This window comes from Stenella coeruleoalba (genome assembly GCF_951394435.1).
Source record: "Stenella coeruleoalba genome assembly, chromosome: 4".
Lineage (NCBI taxonomy): Eukaryota > Metazoa > Chordata > Mammalia > Artiodactyla > Delphinidae > Stenella > Stenella coeruleoalba.
The window spans coordinates 20,017,717-20,026,090 of NC_137149.1; the positions used below are offsets into that span (position 1 = coordinate 20,017,717).

The following is an 8,374-nucleotide window of genomic DNA, read 5'->3' on the forward strand; positions in this document are numbered from 1 at the left end:
CAAAAATAAAACTACCATATGATCCAGCAATTCTACTCCTGTGTATATATGTCCAAAGAAATGAAAACACTAATTCAAAAGTATATATGCACCCCAATGTTCATAGCAGCATTATTTACAAATTGTTAAAATGTGGAAGCAGCCTAAGTGTCCATCAACAGATGAAAGGATAAAGAGGATGTGATATATATCACACACACACAACGGAATACTATTCATCCTTTAAAAAGAATGAAATTTTGCCATTTGCAGCAAAATGGATGAATTTGGAGGGTATTATGCTAAGTGAAATAAGTCAAACAGAAAAGACAACTACTGTATGATATCACTTATATGTGGAATCTAAAAAATACAACAAACTAGTGAATATAGCAAAAAAGAAGCAGACTCACAGATATAGAGAACAAACTAGTGGTTACCCTTGGGGAGAACGGGGTGGGCAAAATAGGAGTGGAGGAGTGGGAAGTTTAAACTATTGGGAGTAAGATAGGCCACAGGGATGTATTGTACAACATGGGGAATATGGTCAATATTTTGTAATAACTGTAAATGGAGTGAAACCTTTAAAAATTGTATAAAAATTAAGAGGAAAAAACAAGTTCTATTGCAAATATTTTTCCACTATATTATTTTAGTAATAGAAATGCATACCATTCTCTAAGGAAGAAGAGGAGTGTGTAAATTTAGGATGATGAAAGTTTGCTTGGAACTTAGAAACAGGGTTAGGAGCATAATAGAAAAAAGATTGTGTTGCATGTTTCTGCTGTACTTCCAGTGGGGCAGGAGCCCAGTAATTACCACAGGCAAGAAAACAGCCAATGGATAATAATCTAAAAGGGAAATTTTGGGTCTAGAAAATAATATTTAATGGGATGGGTTAGGCAATCTAAGTAGCACAGCCAGATTCCTCAAACTTTCAGTCCACTTTGGGATAAACTCAGTAGGTCGATTGGCATTATTGCCTTGAAATCTACCCAAAGCTTCATTCATAGCTCAAACTCGACAATTCACTCTGTGTTTTTTTTTTTTTTTTTGAACAAAATAAGGTAAATTTTGAGCTGTATTAATATGATCTCCGGGCTTCCCTGGTGGCGCAGTGGTTGAGAGTCTGCCTGCCGACGCAGGGAACACGGGTTCGTGCCCCAGTCCGGGAGGATCCCACATGCCGCGGAGCGGCTGGGCCCGTGAGCCGTGGCCGCTGAGCCTGCGCGTCCGGAGCCTGTGCTCCGCAACGGGAGAGGCCACAACAGTGAGACCCGCATACCGCAAAAAAAGAAAAAAAAAAAATATATATATATATATATGATCTTCATTTTTAAGTGTTTTAACACAAATCTACTTTGCAAGTCTAGCTGTAAAGAGAACAGCAGAGGAAGAGAGAGGAGGTACAGTCTGTAGCAATAGGGCTCTAGGCCAAATGCTCTTCGGGAAAGATCCCGAGAAATTCTGGGAGAGGTGTCAAAGTCTTATGACACTTGCACACATTAAAAAGGATAAAAACTTAAAATCCCAAGTGGGAGGGTGTCAGCTGTTTATGCCACTCAGGATGCACGGTGCTGGCATACGTTCCTTTTTTCCCGCTCTGGGCAGGTATGGCCAGAGGAGCTCCTTAGAGTCATCCTTTTACCATGATGATGCCATGTAGAAACTGGCTGAGGGTCAACAGTGTTTTGCCACTAAACCAGCTGAGAGAGTCACTGGCCCGTCAAAGATAGAGCTTGTAACCAGTTAGCCAGAGCACTTTGGGCGCAGAGTGTCACTGGGTAGCTTCTTTGAGTCCATGCTGCAGATACGGTGGATTTGGGCTTCAGCTTCTAGGTGATATAGAAATACTAGCCCCTGCTTTTCTGGTAAGTGGCCTGAGGTGACCTCTAAAAATGGTTTGCTATTCACTTGGCCCAGAAAACCCTACAAAATCATGCAAGTCAAGAGGTTCAAATCTTCATGTTCACTTTAAGAACACTCGTGAAACTGCCCAGGCCATTAAGGGTATGCAGAGCAGAAAAGCTACCAAGTGTCTGAAGGATGTCACTTTACAGAAGCAGTGTGTGCCATTCCTTTGTCACAGTGGTCGAGTTGGTAGGTGTGCCCAGGCCAAACAGTGGGGCTGGATGCAGGGTTGGTGACCCAAAAAATTCCTGAATTTTTACTGCACATGCTCAAAGATGCAGAGAGTAATGCTGAACTTAAGGGCTTAGATGTAGATTCTCTGGTCATTGAGCGGAGCGTACCCAGGTGAACAGAATCCCCAAGATGCAGCACAGGACTTACAGAGCTCGTGGTCAGATCAACCCATACACGAGCTCTCCCTGCCACAGTGAGATGATCTTTACTGAAAAAGAACAGATTGTTCCTAAACCAGAAAAGGGGGTTGCACAGAAGAAAAGGATAACCCAGAAGAAACTGAAGAAACAAAAAACTTATGGCCTGGCAATAAATGCCACAAAAAAATAAATGCAAATAAAACTAAAAAAAAGAAATACTGGCCCCTTAGGACTGTGTGGCCATTCATTTTTCCTTGTGGCCGACACTGACCGAGACCCATAATTGAAAGAGCTGTCTCTGCCCTGAGCGTTGCCAACCCCAGAAAATCCGAGAAGCATAGGCTTCTGCAATTTCACGTCTCTTCTCCAGACTGTAAAAAAGCTGAATAATAAACATAAAAACCAAACAAACAAACTAGCAAACCAACCAACCAGCCAAACAAATACAAACACTGGGCAGAGTTTTGAGGATGAACGGTTGAATCTCATGCGCTGTTTGGTATTCTTGACATCCAAGGAAGTTTATTTACATCCTATTTCCTGATATGAGAGTAATAGACAAATGATGCCTTCAGATTCTTAAATTGCATCCTGTCTGTCATCCTGATACCCTCGAAGTGGGTGTTATAACACAGTGCTCATTCAGGTAGAGATAATCCCAGAAAAACACGTTTCCAAAAGAAGTATGGCTTATCTTATTTTCTGCACATCTGTATGCCAGAGTTGGGACTTTGATTATCAGATAGACACCTGATCCAGGAACATGACTACACATAATAAAGTCAGAAGGGAATGTCTAATTTGAGATTTGATGAAGCTTTACTTATTTCGGAAGCATTTCTATAGCAGTGTGAAGGCACTCTTCTAGGTGGTCTACAAATATGAATTCTTTTAATCTACATAACAGCTTTTTGAGAGAAGGTACTTTTATGGACTCTATTTTACAGATGAAAAAACTGCCCAAGCTTCCCCTGTGAGTACATGGCAGAGCCAGGATTCAAACCTGGGAAGTCTGAATCAGTCGTGTTGTGCTGTGCTATGCCGTGCTACCTCTCACGTGGACTTGCTGAGACTGACTGTAAATTTATCCTGTGATGGGAATTATACACATTTAAGCATACATGGGCTATATAAGAAGGGTATATGGTAGGTGTGGATGGTCTCTGTGTCTTCACTCAAAAACTATCCATTGCCTTTGACCAGTGCAGCTAAAGGACTCTTCCCTTACATCCTATGCAGTTCAGAGTTCCTGATACAAATCATAGAGAACTTCTATGCCTTTGTTTATTGTTCCAAATTTAGTCTTTAAGCAGCATGCAATTAATTTCTTCAGAAAATGTTGTTTCCTTCCAAAACACTGCACAAAATTCTGGCTGCCTGCCTTGCTTACCAACCTCAGGAATTTTACAGCTCCCAAACTCTCTAATCTGAATACCCCCGGGTCTGCAGTGATCTTGTGGCTGTGGTCTTTCTGCAATCACCGGATTCTGCCTTTCTAACAGGCGACACACACTTTAACCTCCCTTCGGCCCGAAGAACTATCTGCTACTCAGACTCTGAAATAAAAACTGATTTCTCATTCTATGATACTCTGGCATTTCCTGGAAAATGTAGCATCAGTTACCATTTTTGTACTAGTGGCCCTGGGGGAAAATCCCTGTTTAAACCAGTAGCATGTGGGCTACACTATCCTGGGAACATCAGCAATTCTGTGTTACCCTCATCGTAAACAAATCCACAGGAATAATAAAAGCTTCTGAGTATAGTCTTTGCATGAGTTCATACACCATCCTGAGGACAGAGGCCTTTTTCCCCTTGTGGCTCCCTTGATAAAGCACCTGCTCAAATGATCCCTTGCTCCATTGATTTGGCAATTATTTATTGTTTTTCACAGTGTTTACGGCGTTTCTCATAGTACTAGAATTATGTAATACATAAAACAAGTATTATGAACTCAGTGCAAGTACCTCCCAAATTGGGTCACAAAGCTGATTCTTTTCAGTTGGTTTTATATCTGCAGTTTGGTTAGCTGTCATTAGACTCATTTATTATAAAATGACCTATTTAATTAAATGAGACTCATTACTTAAAGCAAGGGAGTCATTATTTACATTAATGATTCTCAAACGTAATTATCCATTACAATCATCTAGGGAGCTTCCATTATATAATAACTCGGGGTGGGATCCAGGTGTCATACATCTTAAAGTGCTCCAGGAGATTCCAACATTTAGCTAAGTTTGGGAACTACTGATTTACAGGGAGATTTAACATTTTTTATATTATTTAATTAGACATAATAATTGAAAACACTTGTGATATTGTACCTGCTACGTACCAGGCACTGCTGTAAGCATTTTATGAATATAAACTCACCTAATTTTCCCTATGACCCTATGGTACTATTGTTGTCTCCATGTTACAGCTGATGGAAATAAGGGACAGGAATTAAGTGACTTATCCAAAGTCACTCTCGTTGATGGAACATGATTTTTGTGCCATCGGTTTGGCTCATAACCATTATTCTGCCTATTAAATGTTTACGCTTTTAAATAGAGTAGCTGCAGCAGGCACTCAGAGCACTTTTAAGTGCTTTGTATGAAGTAATACGTTGATAATAATGCAAAACTTCCTAAATGCCAGCTCCTATTTGTAACTGCTTAATCTAATTCTCTTTTTAATTGTTCTGCATTCAGACGAACCTCTTTTCCAATGTTATACAACTGAAATTAAGCCATATACTATGTACCAGGAACTTAAGCTTAAAACCCTTTGTTAACAATGTGTATTGCTATGAAAATCTCAATGTAATTGTCTTCCCTTCATTCTCTTAAAAAAGTGATTCTCCCCTCCCCAAACAAATGAACAAACACACCTCTTTTGCTCTCGCCTGCAGCCGCATCATTACAGAACGTGTAAAGTCCTCCCTGGTAGCCCTCTCCCGTGTTGCAGGCATTCTTACCCCACGCTAACTGCCTTCCCAACATTCCTTGTTTACCCCCTTTCAGCGTTTCTGACAGCCAAGTTCAGCACAGAAATAAATAGCTCAGGGGCCCGCAAGATCCAGGGAGAACTCACCTTTCTCTGATGTGCAGTGGGAGGGAGAGAGGGGCTCTTCCAGCCTTAGGCCTTAGGAAGGGGGCCCTCTGATTGCCCCCTTCTCCTTGGATCTATTTCCAGTCTGCCTCGCGATAACCGGCGGGGCTTGCGCATAAGAGGTCCTGCAGCTGGAGCCACTTAACTGTAGCTGCCGCCAGCTGAGCCTGGCTGGGGGCCCTGAACTCTCCCTTAATGAAAGGCGCCACGTCACGCTTAAGTTGGCCCATACATAGCCGTTGATGTAGTCTGACTTTTAGTCCACTCTCAAATAGGCTGTTGACTTACTTCTGTGGTCATATCCTTCTTTATATCTTAGTTTTAAGAATGTGTCTCTGTTTTTCTCTTGCCCACGCTCACCTTCACCTTGCAGCCTCTGATGCAGGCCCCGACCTGAGATAATCACCCTTTCTTATTCCCTTTCATCCCTCTGGGGTCTGTAGTTCAAGCTCCAAGTATCTGCCCCAGCCTAGGCCGGCCACCTGCTGCTGTATCTTGCTGATATCCACAGTCTGATTTCATGGCCTTAGGACTGTTGCCAGGCCTCTTGAAATCCGTTTGTCAGTCTCCCCGTATGTTCTTTGCTTTATTGTCAATAACTGCTGAGACTTGTCCCAGTGACCTTCTCTGCGCCTGCGGTTTTGATGTGTTTCTGATTATTGTTTTTTTCTAGTCTGACCCACCGCAAGTGCCATTTGAGCTGAGGTTTGACAGCCTTCGCTCCACTGGAGCTGGGGTTTATGATAAATTCTTTATACGCACATGGAATTTTGTTTTTACTGAGCTATGTCACAGGCTTCTAGCAGTTTTCCCCACCTGTCTCAGGATGGCTGGCACAGATTTTTCCTTTATTAAAGGGGCCAGGTCCTTTTTAGTAAAACATTTAAAAAACACATTTACACAGGGCATACCTGTAAGCAGGTGCACAGAAGTTTCTTAGGGTATCACTGGGCATCATTCTTTCCCATGTCCTCCGCATCCCTCATCCACTTCTGCCATCACTGACCAGCCTCTACCCGGTCTCTTTCTTCCCTCCATCCCTGCACGCCCCTCCTCATATCCCTCAACGGTCGGTTTCAATACCCATTCTTCAGGCTGTGGCTTCATATTAGAGTCACCTGAGTCACTTTTAAATTAAACTAGAGTCTCTTCAGGTGGGGCCTGGGCATTGGTGATGTTAAAGGCTCCTCAGATGATTTTAATGTGCCTCCAAACCTGAGAACTTCTGACTTAGGAAAATTTAGGCTTTGCTCTTTTCTAGGAAGGGCAAGAGGCTCTGCCACCCAGAATTATGCTCTATCTAACCTATCATTTTACTCCTAATATATAACACAGCATGTGGCATATCTTGGGGAGAATGTGTGCTTGATGAATAAATAAATGGACATTCTGAAATGTGTTTACAAATTTTTCCTAAGGCTGGATGCTATGATTTCTATCCACTAAACTCAACTGGCTAGAAAATTTAAACAAATACATTCCAAGCATGTTCTCATCCTATTATAAAAATTTTAGATTTTGACATTCCTGATCACTCTACATCTTAAAATTCAAAATATTTCCCCCGTTTTTATATATACTCATTGTAGGAAAAAATGGAAAATACTTCTAATCAAAACAAAGTAACTAAAAAGCATCTGTACTTATACCACCACCGCTAACCTTTATCATCTCTCCATTTACTATGACCACACATTATTGCATATATTAAATTGAATCATACCTTATTCCTTCAGCAATATATTGTGTAAAATCTTAGTCTTATTAAAAAGTAACTTGGGGCTTCCCTGGTGGCGCAGTGGTTGAGAGTCCGCCTGCCGATGCAGGGGACACGGGTTCGTGCCCCAGTCTGGGAAGATCCCACATGCCGCAGAGCATCTGGGCCTGTGAACCATGGCCGCTGAGCCTGCGCGTCCAGAGCCTGTGCTCCGCAACAGGAGAGGCTACAACAGTGAGAGCCCGCATACCGCAAAAAAAAAAAAAAAAGAAAAATGTATCTCATTTATCTCAATTTAGAGCCATTTGCTATACAGCTCCTGTCCAAAGCCTGACAAATAGAATTGATATTCAGGGCTGGTAGTTTATGAGACATGAATAGTAATACATTCCCTAAGCTTTTTCCCATGGAATCAAATCACCAGAAAGCACCATACCTGCATTTTATTATTTTGGTTTTCCATACACATCATTTTATAGAACTATGACTTGAATTATGCCAACAGCTGGCATCGTTTGCTATGGTTACATGCAGAATGTCTACCAGTACTGAAGACACCATCCATTATGTACTTCAATGTTTCTTCTATAAAGGCTGATGTGGTAAATTACTACCCCCCGTCACCGCCCCCAAGAGTTCAGAGCCAGAAAGAGCTTGGTCTCTTCTGACATACCAGCATGCTTCCTTTCTTTTTTGAGTAATGAGGATTGCAGTACTTTATATTTTTCTCCTGGCCCTGACTCCCTTCTGGTCAGGAAGCTGGTATCTAAATATTCTACTCAGTTGCTGTAGTTCCTGTAATCTAGGTTCACTAGTATAAATACCTGCTTGGCTTCCTTCATTACCAACTTCATGCCTCAAGCCCCTGCCTCACCATTTTTTTGTTTTGTCCTGATAAGTTTATAGCTTTTTGCTGAGTAGTAAAGAGAGCATGGGCTTAAAAGCCTGACTCACTGGAATTTTGAGAAACAGACTAACAGTTTTTAGCTGTGTGAACTTGAGTTTCGTAATATTCTCTATCCCTCCCTTTTTCATTTACAAAATGAAAATGATAAAAGCACCTGCCTCATATGGTTGTTGTGAAAATAAAATAATGCAGGTAAAGTATAGTTCAAATGATATTATTAATGAATTTTTCCCTTTATTAAAAACCGTGTTCAGGGGGCTTCCCTGGTGGCGCAGTTGTTGGGAGTCAGCCAACAACTGATGCTGGGGACACGGGTTCATGCCCTGGTCCAGGAAGATCCCACATGCCACGGAGCGGCTGGGCCCGTGAGCCATGGCCGCTGAGCCTGCG

The 8,374-nt window shown here is 41.9% G+C and overlaps 1 pseudogene across 1 annotated transcript; it reads left to right on the top strand.

The window, feature by feature from the left end:
• Positions 1–1,842: 1,842 nt before the first annotated feature.
• Positions 1,843–2,481, top strand: LOC307185857 (large ribosomal subunit protein uL22-like; annotated as a pseudogene). The gene has a single exon. The product of its transcript is annotated as a large ribosomal subunit protein uL22-like (transcript).
• The last annotated feature ends 5,893 nt before the right edge of the window (positions 2,482–8,374 follow it).